Here is a 16,592-nt window from a genome sequence, read left to right as displayed (position 1 = left end):
AAAAAGAATCTTATTGAGAGGAAAAGGAAGAGGCCAGCCGTTGGTAACATGGACTGCGCCTGTTACTCCGCACTGGGCAAAGGCAAGAGGAGGAAAGGGAAACTGCACATGAAGGATGACGATAGCATAAAACACTGAGTTTCATGGGTGATGTCCCCAAACACACACTGGCTGGAACTAGCATTGCGGTCAGTAGACGCACGAGAAATTAGTCTTGAACACACACAGCGACGAATATCAGTAACACATACGAGAATATAAGGGCTCAATGAAAACACAAATGTGCACTCTCACGCGTGTCACACCATAATCTGAGCAAGCCGTGTAAATTGTGTAAACCGTGTAGGCAGTGCAAAGGCGGTATCAGAATGGTATCCAGGCCTGTTTCGCATAAAAAATTGGAGTACGGATTTCACACACCACCAAACAGCACGTTTCGCCCTGGCGCCTCGAAGAATTTCTTCAGAGAGAGGGCGAGTCCAGTTGTCCCACGGTCGCTCTAATGTTCTCCTCTCATCAGCGTAACTCGCGTACTCGCAAAGAAGGTGTCTAATAGTGTCTGTAGTGTGGCACTGCACGCAATTTGGGTTCCTTTTTATTCCGACCTTGTGACGATAGTGTTTTGTGTAGGCAACGCCAAGGCGTAACCGGTGGAATAAAGTCCCATGACGTCGCGTTACTCTAGATGGCAGATGAAATCCTGAGCCGGCGTCAAGCTTACAGATGCGGTCTTGTTGATGGCTTGAATCGTTCCAGTGCAACTACAATCGCTGCTTTCATTAAATGCGCAGCAAGACGCCAGTACCAGACCCGGAAAAGGCTATTTCAGTGAAAACATCGTCATCATGTGCTAGCCGAACCCCGGTACCAGCACGCTCATTTCCCGCTATGCTGACACGCTGAAATTGCGCGGTAGGTTAGAGCCATAAACTACCAGTGAGTCGAACAGAGGACGCACGTTCGCGGGGCGCTGCGCGAATTCTCAGCGCTGCGACATAGAACGAATGCCTTTGTGGTGTTGTCAGCAAATGCGCCGCGATAAGAGCTTGGAATCTGTACATACACATTCCTCGCACCAAAGAGTACTCATTGCTGCCCTCCCCTCACACGAACCTAATGGCTGTTACATAATGCGTGGTGACCCCATTGCATTAAATATTTCAAGGAGCTGTTAGCAATGAACTCTTGCACCCTTCTAGTAAACGGTTTTCGTTTTTACTTGTGCTTCACCATATCCAATGCAACAAGATGTCTCTGCTTGCATGAACAAATTACTGGCTTCTCAGCGCATGCCGCAAAGGTTCAGCGGCAAATGCCGACCCATTGAAATTTGATTGTACTCAAGCTGCACAAAATCCCCATGCGGAATAGCAACACAAAAAATTGATTATATAAGAGCTGAAGCGTGTCACTCAGACAGCTTACTTATTGGCGGATAAAAATCGCACGAACAACAAAGAAAGAAATTAAAGACAGAGCTCTGCATACTTTGCCGTGCGTATGTGCCATGTCACTAAGGCAGCAACATCAACAACTGCAGTCGAGGAGGCGAGTGCGGTGTTTCGTCGTCTACTTCATGTTCTTTCGTCTTTGTGGTCGTTGCACTGTTTATCCGCCAGAATGAACTGCCGCCTGGTAGCTGGAACTGTCATGTTCGTACACTACAGACTACCCACATGATTTTTTTTATTTATTTGGTATATATTGCGCATCACAACAGCGCCCAAGCACGACAGGCACATTTTACTAAATCTACAAACACGAGCGTAGAAGAGAACAAATAACGCGCCGGGGTGGCTCAATGGTGATAGCACTGGGCTGCTGAAGCGAAAGAGGCGGGTTCAATTTCGTCCGCGGCGGTTGCGTCAGATAGAAGCGAAATGCGACAGGCCCGTGTACTGTGCAACGGGGGTGCATGTTAAAGAACCACAGGAAGTCGAAGTTATCTGGAGGTCTCAACTAAACCACTTCCCATAGCCGGAGCAGCTTTGGGACGTTAAGCCCTCGAAACCAAACCAAACTTTTCTTTTAGGTTCATTGTATTACTACTGCGTAACAAGCCGTTATTTTCAATGTGTAAAAACGCCGAACTTATAAATTGTTTGCTCGCCCTTCAAAAAAAGGGCGATTCTGCGACTGCGTCTGGCTTCGCGTCTTGGTAGTTTTGCACTAGAGAGATCGTTTTTTTTGAACAGACACTTCCTCGCGGTTCTAAACATAAGCCACTTTATTCAGGTAGTCCTCATCAAACTCCAAAAAAACCCATGTCAGGCATTATTCGGCAAGCATTTTGTATATTGCAAACTTGCAAGGTGCTGGTATGGAAATCTTCCGATAGCAAAATGTTTCTTTTGCACTTCTTCCATCGCTCGCATCGAGTAGTCAAGATGATGATAGGAAACTAATGGAGAAAGCTTTCGGCGATGGCAAACACGTTAATAGCACAAAAAAAAATTCGCGCCTGGCGACCCCAGATCTGCGGATACACTGACTGACGTGTGTGAAACATTATAATATATGAAAATCTTTTGTTTATAGACTCTTTGCTGCCCAGAAATTCTTTGGTCCAGAAGTGTTGGGTATGCTTTCTTCCGTCTCACGGTTTCCTTTCGCGCTTGTCCAAAGTTTCTTTCCGACGTCACGTACTTTTTTAGAACATTATTCACAAGCTGAAAAATTTCCGCTTCATTATATACCCCCCACCCCCCCTCTTTTAGTATCGTGGCCTTATTTCTAAAAATTAAAAGCTTCAGGATAACAGGTCGCGCACTGTTATCTGAGTGCTTGAATAATGTGTGAATTTGCTCAGTACGTATAGCATAGTTCTAGAATGTCTTCAAAAATTGCTTTGTTCACAGTCTGCCCCAGAGTTTCACTTGTCTCATCGTAAACTTCTTAAATGCTATACATTTGAGCTTTGACCCTCTGCTGCAATTTTGTAGCTCATGTAATATTGCCTTAAACCTTTGAATAATAGTATTGATGTGGGCAATGCAATCCCGGTATGATGTGATTCTGTCCTCGAGCTTTGATAATAAATTTATTTCGTCTCTATATCAGATAATGTGCTCTCATTTTTGTTTTTGACATAAGCTGCAGTCTACTTCGGTTATTTTGAAGTTTGCGACATGCCAGGGCTAGCGCGAGACTCGATGTCTCCTCTCAGCAATCATTATTTCCTCAAGGAAAACATGAGGGTATGGAACGCGCAGCGAAGCCGTGGGTACTGCAGCACCAACAGGAATAGGCGATTAGAACGAAAACATTTTCAATAATTCTTCCTTACCTGCTCAAGTTAGATTAATTGAATAGTATTCCGCATGCTTTCGATGCTGTCGTGCCCAGTGACTGCGAAGCCAACGTAAGGGCCACCTATGTCTTGAGTGCATTGTGTCGTAAACTGCAACCCCAGTGCACAGTGCTCTGCTCGTATTGATGTTGGCTAAAGTTCGCGTGTGAAGTTTAAAATAGAAAGTCTTTTCGGCCCCTTGAATATCCGACCGTAGTTGCTTCTTTAATACACTGTTGTCTCGAAAACAGAGGCAAGGCTGCGAATACATGGGTACTGGAAGCAACATCTCAATCAGAATTTTTGTCATCTGTCTTCTGGATAGACTCTGTAGGAATTCAATGGGAAACCGTTCGTGAGGAAATGGAATGTGTCGGCGACTTCTTTAAGAAAACCCCACAGGGGCCTCTAAATACTATGACCAATGGGTGCAAACGGTTCACCGTTTTTCAGCTTAATAAAGGTGCGTCTAATGAATGTAGAATTCTCTTAGAAACGTATCATCGAGATATGTACTGAGGCGTAAATGAGTAGATATGAGCAGATAAATTGCATATGTCCGAATTAACCGAGTGCAAAAGTACGTTTCCGGTAAATTTGCTCCTTGCTTGGCGTGTCGTAGCGCCGTAATGCGGCACTCACTGAACCCCCTTCCCCCGCAATGTAGGACGCTGGCCCAGCAGATGGCGCGCACGTAGTAACGCAGTGGAAGCCAGCTCGTCCACTTAGCCATGCCCCAAGGCGAAAATTAAGATGGCGAATCGCGCACAGCTTGCGTATTTTCGAACGTAAGGAGACAAAGTGCACCTGATAATTTTTGTGTCAGCTTAACTTTTTAGAGAGATAACTTGCGTTAACTTTTTAGAGAGATAGTTATTTTTTTCCAAGTGATCGATCGACATCTGCTGTAGGAAGAATTTTATTTTATTTGTGCACGTGTTTTCAAGTGTGTTTTTAGCCTGTTAATATCTTAGTTTTTGGTGGTAACAATAATCAAGTGCTGCTAAGATGGTTAAGCTACTGAAGGTTAAATGTAAAGAGTGTAAGGCGTCGGTGAATTTAAAAGAAACGCGGTTCGAATCGGTGGAGGGGGCCGCAGACGCAGATTTTATGTGCAAATGCTTCGTATTAGGTGCACACCTGGACAGGGCTGAAGAGGCTAACAGCAAACTTGCGCTACGTATGGATGCTCGAGAAAGAGAGTTGCAGGTAGAGAGGGCAGAGAAGCGCAGGCTTCAAGAACAGCTTGGTAAGTTGGAGTCAAAGCCGGCTGACAGCGCAATTGCAAGCCACATTGACGGACATTCCAGCGGCAGCCACGTGGATGGGGCCTGCACTGCCATCGACAGCCATAAGCAAGCAAGTCAGATATGTTCAGACAGGAACAGCTGCGCACAGGTGGCAGCTAGGAAGTCTAAAGGCGATACTGAGAAGGGGAACGAGCTAATCCCAGGGAATGAGATCACAGTCGCTGATAAGAAGCAGCAAGATCCGGATGTTAGGAGGGAGGGGCAGAGTACTCTTGTGCTTATCGCTGGTGACTCAAACATGAGGCGCTGCAAAACAGCTATACTGGACCGTGTAAAGGGTGATAGGCGGGTAGCAATCGGAGTGTTCCCAGGAAGGACAATGGACGATGTTCTGAGAGAGACAAAAAGTGAGCTTTCCGAGGATGTTGCAAGGCGTAACTTGGTAGTGGTAGAGGCGGGGCTAAATGATGCCCTGAAAGGTGACGCCGCTGAAAGATTAGCTGAGGGTGTTGACGGAATAAAGGCGATAGCACAGCAAGCGCAGATCGTGGTGTGTACAGGGCCGGAGGTACAAGGAAGGAATGTAGAGGTTGCTGACGACGTTGTGAGCCTTAATCGAGAGATAAGGCAGTTAAGCCTCGAGAAAGGCTTTGAGGTGGTAGACATAAAAAAGGAAGTGCACAGAGCAGGCTTGGGCAGAGGCTTTAGACGAGATGGCATCCATTTCAGTGGAAGGGTAGGAGAAGAGTTAGGCGGGCGCCTAGGAGGCCGAGCGGTAGCTTTTTTAGTGGGTCCACAGTGGCTCAGGGCGTAGGGGTAGGTAGAAGCGAAGTAATAAATGTAATAATGGCGGCTTTGCCCAACAAAACGGCTACTAGGAGGCCCAGAAAGAAAACTGCGAAAAATAAATTTAACGCCAGGATCAGTTACATAAACATGCAAGGGGGTAGAAAGAGAGCGAAATGGCTAGAAATAGAACAGCAGTTAAAGGACGAAGAAGTAGGTGTGTACGCTCTATGCGAGACACATCTGAGGGATCTAGAAGATCCACCTTCAATCGATGGCTATGTCTGGGATGGGTGCAACAGAACAACAACAGAGAAAAAGGGAGTAGGAGTAGGTATGCTGATACATCAAGGAACAAATTGGCAAAGAACAAAATCAACTTGCAAAGAACATGTCTGGGTAACAGGTACAATTGCTGGTAAAAGGACATGGCTAGGGGTAGTTTATTTAGGGACCGGGCACAAATACCGGCAAGAAAACAAGGATCTAGTTAAGTGCCTCAATGAAGATATAAAGCAGTTTGGAGACGGTGCCGATATCATTCTGCTTGGAGACATGAATGGCCACATCGAGGATCTGGATGGATACACAGATTGTGACGGGAAGTTAATGCTAGACTTCTGTGAGCGGCACAACCTAGTTTTTGTCAATAGAGAAACTAAATGTGATGGACAAATCACGTGGGAATCTCGTAACAGGAAGACAACTATTGGCTACTGTCTAATGCCGCAAGGCATCTATAGCAAGCTCGCAAAAATGGAAATAGACGAAGAGTGGAAGTACAGACTAGGAAGTGATCATAAACTTATTAGTCTACAGTTAGGAGCCCTAGTCAAGAGAGAAATGCAGCAAAGTCAAAAAGACAACGCAAAATTAAATGATGAACAAATAGCGCGAAAAGCAGCCGACATTGAGGAAGAAATCGAGAAACGCCCCGTGGAAAAGTGGATTATAATCAGAACTACTCATCACTACAAAAATTAAACAGGTGAAAGTAGTAAACCGCTGGAGAGGAAAGAGGAAGCCACGAAGCTGGTGGAATATGCAAATTAAGGAGGCCATCAAACAACGACGGGCGGCTTCAAGGGAGGAGCACAGAGGGCGCAGTTATCTGAAAAGGAAATAGGCGAAAAATGGGAATCTTATCGACAAAAGAAACAGCAAGTTCAGGACCGCGTCCAGGCTAAAATAAAGCAGTCATCTGATCAATGGCTGGCTGAAGGTCGCGATGCAAATTGGAACCAAATAAGCTGGTTAGGAAAAACAAATCAAAGAAAGCAGGAACAGATTAAAGATGCTGATGGAAAATGTTTAGAGGGAGACGACGCTGTGAACTGCATTGCGTCAGTGATAGCTCCGTCATTTAGCAACGGCAATAGGATAATCTCCCCAAGGGAGGGAGCTGCACAGGACAGCACAATAGAGAACTGCTTAGAACTGACTAGTCTTAACTGGAAAAAGGCGGAAGCAAATATTCCTAAAACGACATTCGCAGGGATAGACAAAATTCTAATTAAGCTGATTAATGCACTTGGCCCAAGAAGCAAGAAAACGCTGATAAAAGCATTGGAGATAGTCATAACAAATAAGCAAATTCCGCACAGGTCGAGACAGAGTAAAATAAATTTGATTTATAAAGGGAACAGACATAGGATGAACGTAAAATCCCTCCGCTCGATTACGATAACATCCGCTATATACAGGCTGGCAATGCAGGCAGTGAAATTAAAAATGCAATCATGGGTAGAAGGTAATAGGATACTCGGAGAACTTCAGAAGGGGTTCAGAAAGGGTAGGCACTTAGATGATAGCCTGTTCGTGCTTACCCAATGCATAGAAATAGCTAAGGCGGAAAACACACCTTTGTACTTATCCTTTCTGGACATAAGCGGTGCATACGATAGCCGGAACAGGGGACTCCTGTGAAACATTTTAAAAGGTGTAGGTATCGGTCATGAGGTAATTGCTTTTCTGCAGGAAATCTACCGAAATAATAAAGTTGAAATTACATGGGAAGGGATAAAGTGTACCACAACTGGGAGGTACACAAAGTATTAAGGCAAAGTTGTCCTCTATCACCGCTGTTGTTCATGCTTTATGTGATAAATATGGAAAGAAGGCTACAAGAAATTTATCTAGGTTATAATCTGTCGTACATGTTAGGCGGAAATGTAGTTGAGCAGCGGCTGCCGGGATTAATGTATGCGGACGATATTGTGCTGTTAGCAGATAGCCAGGAATGTTTACAAACTTTGGTTAATTGTTGTGGAGACGAAGGAGACGCTCTAGGTTTCAGTTTTAGCGCAACTAAGTCAGGTGTGATGATTTTCAACGATACAATTGATCAGGTGCTGACATTACAAGGCAACGAAATACCCAAAGTGGCCGAATACACCGGACAGTCCCCCTCTTTATAAGAGGCCCCTCTGCGAGTCCCTCAACCATCTGGCCAAACATGCCTAGCGACAGAGCTCTTTGTGAAGCCCAGGCGCGAGGACTCTTAGAGCAGCAGGAGCGCCCCTTTGAATATCTTTTTTTTATTTTGTTTCGCTCCAAATTAAAGTTGTTACCACCACCATCTCCTAGGCAGGCAACACTTGCTGGGGGTGGTAATTTCCAGCCTTGTACAGTTCAGCTGCATACTCTGTCCTGAGCACGTAAAGATATCAATGGTGCGATAATCGCAGCCATGATCTGTCTCGGCCCCACCGTGTCCAAGACGTCCACGCAGGCCGGGCGCTGACATGCACCCACCTGCTGGCCGTTGCCCTGGGAGCTACCGGGAAGTGGGAAAATGCATAAACTCTCATGTGCTGCGCGATGTCACTGCAAGTTACACAGCCCAAGGAGCCGGTTTCTGAATACTGGATTTCTCTTCCTTGTTTCTGGTTTCCGAAGTGGCACTGATAACCGCGATTTGGTGGACACTGCTGTTCGCTCTCCGCAGGGCCGCAATTTTTGAATGGCTCGAGAAATAATTCAAATTTGTTGAGATACGCCGGAGAAAGACATCGCGTTTTCGAAATTTAACTGACATGCATATCCCTTATGGTGGGCTGCAAGCATCGCAGTAAATACGCATCCTAATGATATTAGTTAAATGTGAAATACTTAAATATAATTTACCAGCCTGCTAGTTAGCATGTATTAGAAGTAATTAGTGCACCACCCCACTCGCAATGATATGCCAAAAAAGCGCTCTTCTTATTTAAAAGTTGCTGAAAGTAATAGCTGAAAGACATAGTACTTTCTTGTTTGGAATCTTTTAATAAAGCTAGACCAGCTTTAGGACAGCTGAAAGCTTCTGGTAACAGCATTTTTTCATGAGACGAAGCAAAGTCTTGAAAAATTCAGTATGTGTTTGGAAGGGTATTGGACCTTGGACACCAGTGCCAAGCACGCATAAAAAATTTTCCGAGAATCATTATTTTACTTGTATTGCACAGAGTGTTATTACAAGTTAGATGGGCCGGACAAGGCGCTGACGCTTCATTCAGGTAGGTAACAAGCATGGAATCAACGCAGTCAAAAGGAAGCGGACTACATCGACATAATCTGTGCTTTCTTTTGCCACCGTTGGATCTCGCTGCTATGGTTATTTTGCTTTGAAGAATTACATACGCACAGTTTCCGGCTTCATACAAAAATTTCCGAACTTCCCTGTGGCTCCTAAACCCATGCTTCAGCAGTCATGATGCGTCGTTGGGAAGCGAACTCTAAAGCTCAAAATGAAGAACCCCGAGCTCGCCATTACACAGTGGACCGTTCACAGCGTGAAATATTTCTAAGACACTAACTTTCACTAGACTGCCCACTTTTTGCAGCCTGCCACGAAGGCGGTCATTTTAAGCACTTTATATCTTCCTTTTAGAGTTAACGAGCTTTGATGTGCATGAATTTCAGGGCACGACACAATACGGCTCATCGTCCTCAATGTGGCAACCAGGTGAGTCTAAAATATATTTAGATTTCTACTTTCTCAGTCACGTAAAAGAGGCAATTTTATTTGACTAACTTTTTGCTGCAGCTTAACAATCCACTTTGTCACAGTTATGTCCGAAATTTTTTGCTCGCAAAGTCGAGATTTACCCTCGGCTTTTATCGGCTGGTGCTTTTATCCGCTTAGCAATTTTTCTAACCGCGCTCTAAACTTGATCATTCGTGCATACAGGAAAAAAATATAGCAGCTTTTTCAGCAGCGTTCCTTCAAACAATCAAGCCTATGTGCTTCCTCTGGAGGCCGTGTTATATCGTCCGGATTGTTAGAGTGAAACGCTCATTACTCCTATCTTCGGCAAGCTGTTCAGCATCTGGTCAAACTCACAACTAAAACGAAACTACTGCCTCAACTTACGCAATCTTATGCCGACCTTATGACGGAAACAGAGCACTAATACATTCAGCCAAGATCAAGACGAAGGAATGGATTTCGGCAGGGCTTGTAATGCGAAGGCAAGCAACCGATCGCCGTTAAGGGTAACAAACTGGATAGCAAGGGAAGGAAAGCTACCAAGGGCGGCAGAAATTTAGTGGTCGCATCACATAACCAAGTTTGCTGGGATAGGGTTGCAGCACTGGCACAGGACAGGGTTAGTTGGATAGATATGGGAGCGGCCTTTGCCCTGCACCGGCTGCAGTCAACCTGATGATTATGACGATGTCAGGCAGGCAGGCATACCCTAGAGATATTGATACAAGTACTGACGGCATTTTCCCCACCCAGAGCAGGACACTAGTGCACGCCGACGCTAACCCAGTAGGTTCCGGACTGAGCTCTGAGATACCTCGGCCACACGGTGCTTCTTACGACTGCCGAGTTACGACGCTATTGAAGAGGAGACAGTCTAAGAACCAGGAGATTACGTACGAGGCATGGAATCACAACTGTGTGTTACACATGTAATACTTGCTTTTCATACATTTTTTTTATTCCATGATGAGGCCCATCCTGTGGAAGAGCGTGCGCCTTGCATTCAAGAAGCGGTGGATTCAATCATCAGTGCCGCATGGCACCCACCGATTTTCCAATGGACCTAGTGCTCGGCTCCCCTAGAGTGAAAAGCTTGAAAAAGGGCCTACGGTAACCTCACCCTCCACCACTAGAAGAAAAGGGCCACAATGGACTTTACCGGAGGAGGCGATTTTGGTCCCTCGCGGAAAGATTTTGCAACCAGGGAAGGTGAACCTAGTGCCCAGGTGCCCTGGTGAGACTGGTCAACTAGAGACGGAGCAGTGCTCTGGATCCCGATGTCTGCACAGTTCTGCTTTTCAGGACATGTCACGTAGACGCCCGCTGAAGCGCACAGGGCAAGTGCCCTGTACTCGACACTTAATGGTGCCTTATAAACATCAGAAAAAGAGTGTTTGTTGACTCCTATTACATTTCATTTGTCAAAGTAAACATGCATGGCTGTCATTTCGTTACGTACATACGTTACAAGCCTTTGGTTGAAGCCCATGGGTTCAGGGTTTAGGTGATGGTGTTGGACCAGAGACGCTACCGCAGGTGTACACTGAATATGGCCGGGAGTTCCCGGGACGAGCGGTGACCTACTTTAATCGAAGTGGGCGCCCCAAAGACGGAGGATGTGTCCTCGGGTGGTTCGTTGATAGTCTCACCGATTATCGACTGCACTGACTTTTGTCACCTATCGGATATGAATTTTAAGGTTCATCTAATGGGGCTGGTGTATGGCCTATTCGAGGCTGGGGTGGTTCAGATCCCCTTTCAGACCGGTTAGCACTGGGTGAGTAAGAGTCCTGATGTTACCGAGCGGCATGCTGGCATTGGCGATGAAGGCCCTAGGTGAAACCTTGGGAGAGGTAACGCACTCTTGTAATCGAGTAGCTTGGAGGTGACGTCAATGACTACTTAGGTAAAGGATTTCTGGGAATCCATCTGATCCAAGGCACTGAGCAGAACTAGTGCTCCCTAAAGGGAGTTCAGCTGCTTGTCGGAGAGAGTTCATAAGTCGTTGCAGTACAGGGATGGGCTGTTTAATCTAGGTGTCAAGCAGGTCACTGCAGGGAAATCCTCGTGGTTTAAACTCATCAGGGGAAGGTGCTTATGGGGAACCCGATACATTGCACCACTTGGGAGCACTGTTTGGGTCTGTCCTCACTCCCCCCCTTTGAGAATGGGGCCATCTCAGGGAAACGCTCAGGCCTTCGAGCACCCCATTAGCGTAAAAGAGTGAGGACAAAGCGAAAGCAGAACAGGTGCTTGAACCCTTCGTGCTTTCGTCAGTAGTATCGCCATGAGACCAGAAGGGTATGTGATGAAGCCCATACTCACGATTCGGGTACGTAAGCGTGAGGTCCTGGCTTCAGCAACCAGGGCCTGCGTCACACCCAGATACGTAATAAAAAGTTGGGAGAATCGTATTCACGCTTGAAGGGCGTCACGAAGAGTATACCTGAAATCGAGATCGCTGCGGCGTCTAGAAGGCGTGCGCAGCACTGAAGCGCATGAAGGGAATTTGCGTCTCCGCCTATCCAAAGCACGTGGGTTGGACTAACAAATGACCACTGGTGGCAGTAGTGGACAAGCCCGTCGCGCTCTCTGGGAGGCCTTTCGAGATCGAATATGACCTCTATTAAACGGCCACAACAGCAATCTGCGGCATTGTGGTCCGCTCTTGCACAGGATTCGCTCTCGGGGAGAAGTCTGCCACTGCCACTTGCCATGTATGACTGCAGAATAATTTGTGGCGGACCCAAAACTTCTTATCCGCGAGCCACTGAAATCCGTCTTGTGCGTAAAGCCAATTGTCGACATTTTTCTACGCTTGAATGTTCTTCTTCACCGAACTTGCAGCCACCGCGGTGGCTGAGTGGTTATGGTGGTCGGCTGTTGACCCGAAAGACGCCGGTCCGATCTCAGCCGCGGCGGTTGAATTTTGATGGAGGCAAAATTCTAGAGGCTTGTGTACTGTGCGATGTCAGTGCACGTTAAAGAACCCCAGGTGGTCAAAATTTCCGGAGCCATTTACTACGGCGTCTCTCAGCCTGAGTCACTTTGGGACGTGAAACCCAAATAAACCAACCTTCTCCGAACTTCCAGGAACTCTCCTCATAAATTTGAAAATGATGATGGATTTTATTGAGCGACCAGCATATCTATACACAACCTGGGTAGGTTACCGAAGCCCGGCCACACCATATGATACAGAATGCATAAAAAGCAAGTGATGCATGCGTATTAAAAAGATGTGAGTTCGCGGCCCGTCTGTACCGTCTGTTAGTCAATTGTGTCATGTAATAGCACGCAGTAAACAAAGGTGCGCAACAAATGGCATACCTTTTTACTCTCCTCTTTAGTGCGTTATTTATTATGATGCAAATTTGTAGGCGCAAGGATTATTTTCAAAGAAACTATTAAACAACACGAGGGCAGGCTAACGACCAGGGCACATGAAATCACATAACAGACTGAAGGAAATACTGGAAAAATTGTCAGAAGCAGGTACCTCTTGAGTCTGTGGTAAGGAGCCAGGCAACGCAAGTGGGATTTCTACAAGAGAGCATGCTCATGGACTGTCCAACATAATAACGATAACGGTCTTAAAGGCACCGTAACAGTAAAATTCGGTGTTGACGCTATCGCTATCGGCATTGTGAGCGAAAAATCATGACAGTGACTCAGGCAGGTAGTGCCCAGAGAGCTACCTATGAGGCTGGTCGCCCACCTTGGTCACGTGGCACTACGGTGTCATCAACACCTGGCCCCCGGATAGTCATAAAACTGGTCACCGTGGCAGGTGGCAGTTATTTTAATGATTAGTCGCTCGGGAAGAGCGTCCTGGCCCGCACAAGGCACACCGCTTGGAGAACCTGCTATCGCAACGCAGCAGCTCAAAACTTAAGCGCGGCACAGGAGTATGAGGACTGACAGGTATCTCCGCATGTAGAACGTGATCTGCATATATGAAAATTAACCAATTAAGGTATCGCGTCATATCCTTAAACCGGAGCTTAAGTGTCCCCTCAATTTTTGCATAAATTGTGCAGTTGAATAAGTAACATCAAATTAACCTTAGGAATGAAGTTTGCCGAGATAACGCCCCTTTTGCAAAATTAAATTGACGCTTTACTTCAAACTTCTGCGCACAACATCTAGAAAAAAATTGAGCGTTAGATAGTTTGAGGAAGGCCACAAAGACAGAAAACTGACCTCAGACATAAACATCATTTTGCTGATACTTAGATAGCCAACAGCAAGGACTCAGTGCACAGCTTATTGAAGAAGGTTTAATGTATGGCAACAGACGCATCTGGAGGACTCATAAAAGCACGTTATACAGTACCCAGGCAGGCTGAAGTGTTTCAAGCTTGTAAATGGTCTGAAGGATGGACAGAAAAAGCATGTTGCTATGGAACTTTTTCGGCGCATCGTAACACCAAAGCTGAAGAGCGCATAAAACTAGTATGAAACGCCGGAAAAAGCCACCTTTTATAAATTTCTTCCCAAGCAAGGTGTTCGCAAAAAATAAAACGTGGTTTATTTGGTCCAGCATCCCAAAGCCGCAAAGGAAAAACATCGAAAGAGAGGAGAATGAGGAGAAAGCTCTATATTAATTGACAAGCAGCAGTGGGCCTGCAATCAAGTGTGATTTGACTCGGAATAACTTGAAGCACAAAACAATCTGTCGGACATAAGGACAGAATAAATGGAGCCCATCGACGCTACCAGACCTGTAACAGTTTTATGCTTCACCGCCAAAACGCTCAAGACTATGGGAAAAATATCAATATTGAGCCAAGCGTTAGGAATTTTTCCCACACAATAAAAAAAAATTCGTGCATAAAAACGAGTTACACGCTATAACGGTATCAACTGTCATCAGACTATTTGGCACAGGTTTCGAGCGAAGGCCTGCTGACTCAATAAGCCTTCCATCCAAGTATATGCATTGTGCTTGTGGACAGCTAACAGAAGGAACTTCGGTGGAACAAAAGCTCATGCGAAACGAGCATATTCTGCTGTTGTAGGCCCAGGCATTCAACCACACACCAGAACCACTGCCCAGTGCTCGCCAGAGCCCGACTCTAGAGGCGCCAGTAAGTCCACTTCTTAGATAGACAGTCGGGGGTTTCAGAAGGCGCCGACATTACTGACACCCACCCCTTGGGAGCTAAACTCTTCTCAATGGGAAACGATCGTCGGCCCCTTGGTCCCCGTTTCCCGCGGCCCACGACAGCGTCCGAAGCGCGCGACGCGCTGTCATCTTGTCAACCCCTCCCGACTTCCGCCGGACACGGTAGGGGGAAATTAGCTACTGGCGCCGTAGGCCTCTAGCTTAACACATGCCTTACAAAATTCATCTTCCATCATCATTTGAATGCACTTAGAAAGCTCTGAGCAGTGTTGTCCTTGAGTACGCTTGCGCAGTGCAAGACCTAAACTATTTTAAATATATTACACAATTACATCGAATCCAGCGACTTCTTGCTAGATTTATTCTATGAGACAATTGAGCTACAACTCTTGGCGATATGCTGCAACGACTGAATTCAGACTCCCTCCGTGTACGCGGAAAGCTGCGAGACTGAAACCAATTGATTGCCTCATTTTGATTTAACTTTTTTTTTCCTACACGACATACGTTATCAAGAATCAACCACTCGAATGTTATTCGCCCATGTTATTTGAAGGCAGAGATATTCCAAAATTTCTTTCTTGGTCTAACAATTTAAAAATGGAACTGTGTGGCAGCGTCGGCTCTTGGCGGTACTAATGTAAATACCTTTGCGATTTATTGTCACTGCACTTCATGAAACCATCATGTGCTTGAGCAGCACTGTTGACTGTAGTATTTTCCCCTGTAGTACAGTAAGACAAACGAAATATTTGACGGAAAACTGTAAAAGCGGGAAGCAAAAACACAACAGTGTCGTGTCTACATTCGTCAAACAAGTGATAAGCAAGAAAATTACAGAATATGCAAGTAGGCAAACAAAACGAAGCACTGAAAATATATAAGAGCTAATGAGGGAAAACAGAAGGGACAGGAAATATGCGTAAATTGCATGTAATGATAAATATTTTCAGGGAATAAATTCTTGAAATTAATGAGAACTACTCCGTTGCTATGGGTGGTGACAGCCAATTGAATTGTTTATAGAAGATGTACACAATTTTTTATGGAAGACGTCAGAAAACGCTGAAAACTTAGAGGGTCAAATTGGCGGCATGTTGTTTCATTAAGCAGAAGTAAGCTTAGCATGGCGAAAGATTCAACAAAGGAACTAGAATTGGCAATACAGCTCACTGAAAAGGCAGAGCTCGGCAATTCTTCCGCGAAAAAAACAGCGGGGGCATGCCGAGTGAAGATTTCATTTCCTGAAAACTTATGCGTTTAAGCGCGTTCGCCGCATGACATTATAAATGCAGCTGCGGAACTTTGCCCTCTTTCCATTACAATTGTATCATGCGGATTTCTAACGAGGGGAGCGATATTCCATATTCGTGCGAAATAAAGGTCGTAGGCGTGTTTACGGGCGGATGGGCAGGAGAAGGCTAGCATTTTTCTTATTCGGTTCAGTAATTTCGAACTGCCATCTACTTTCAGAAGCTGCTAGAGGACCATGATGTAAATCGCTTTTGAAAGCCCCTGTTTAATATTTGCTGATTCTAATTCTTATAAAGTTCAAGGACTAATTGTAAAACATGCACTTAAGCTGTCAAAGGAATTGAACAAAGGACAGGGATTGTGCTAAAACCACGTTATATCAATATCGATGTTGGCTGTGGTAAAATATGTGCACTATTTTGAGATCTCACATAATTTCAATCCTACTTTTAGACAACAGACAACCACAAAAGATTTCTGAGATAATCTTCGTAGCCACATCCCGTACTTCGTTTATAAAGGCATCTCTATGTCTTCTTTAGAGTGCAAGGCATGATTCCACTAGATCTAACACCGGCAAGCTCTGACGCGTTTCTCATCAAGCGCATGGAGCGAACACCTTACAGCAGCGATCTCCTCTGTGAATAAGACAGAAGCATTTAATTTAATCTCGTGGAGGGAATAGAGGCTCCCGAAAACAACTGCCCTTGGTTTTAGTTACTGTAACACTATAAGAAAAATAAGCCTCAGTTCATGATGGCAGTAGTAATTACTCGAGGCAGGCGCAGGTGAAGATTAAAAGCCAGATTTTGGAAAGCATGGGAGGGCCAGAGCACTCCCATCCACTGAGTTTCTGAACAATCTTCCACAGTTGCCTCACGATTATAAGTATTGTCCAAAAATAGATTGACAAAC

Source organism: Amblyomma mixtum, chromosome 1 (genome assembly GCF_055824585.1).
Source record: "Amblyomma mixtum isolate Tamu chromosome 1, ASM5582458v1, whole genome shotgun sequence".
Taxonomy (NCBI): Eukaryota; Metazoa; Arthropoda; class Arachnida; order Ixodida; family Ixodidae; genus Amblyomma; species Amblyomma mixtum.
Note: the sequence above shows the minus strand (reverse complement) of the source record.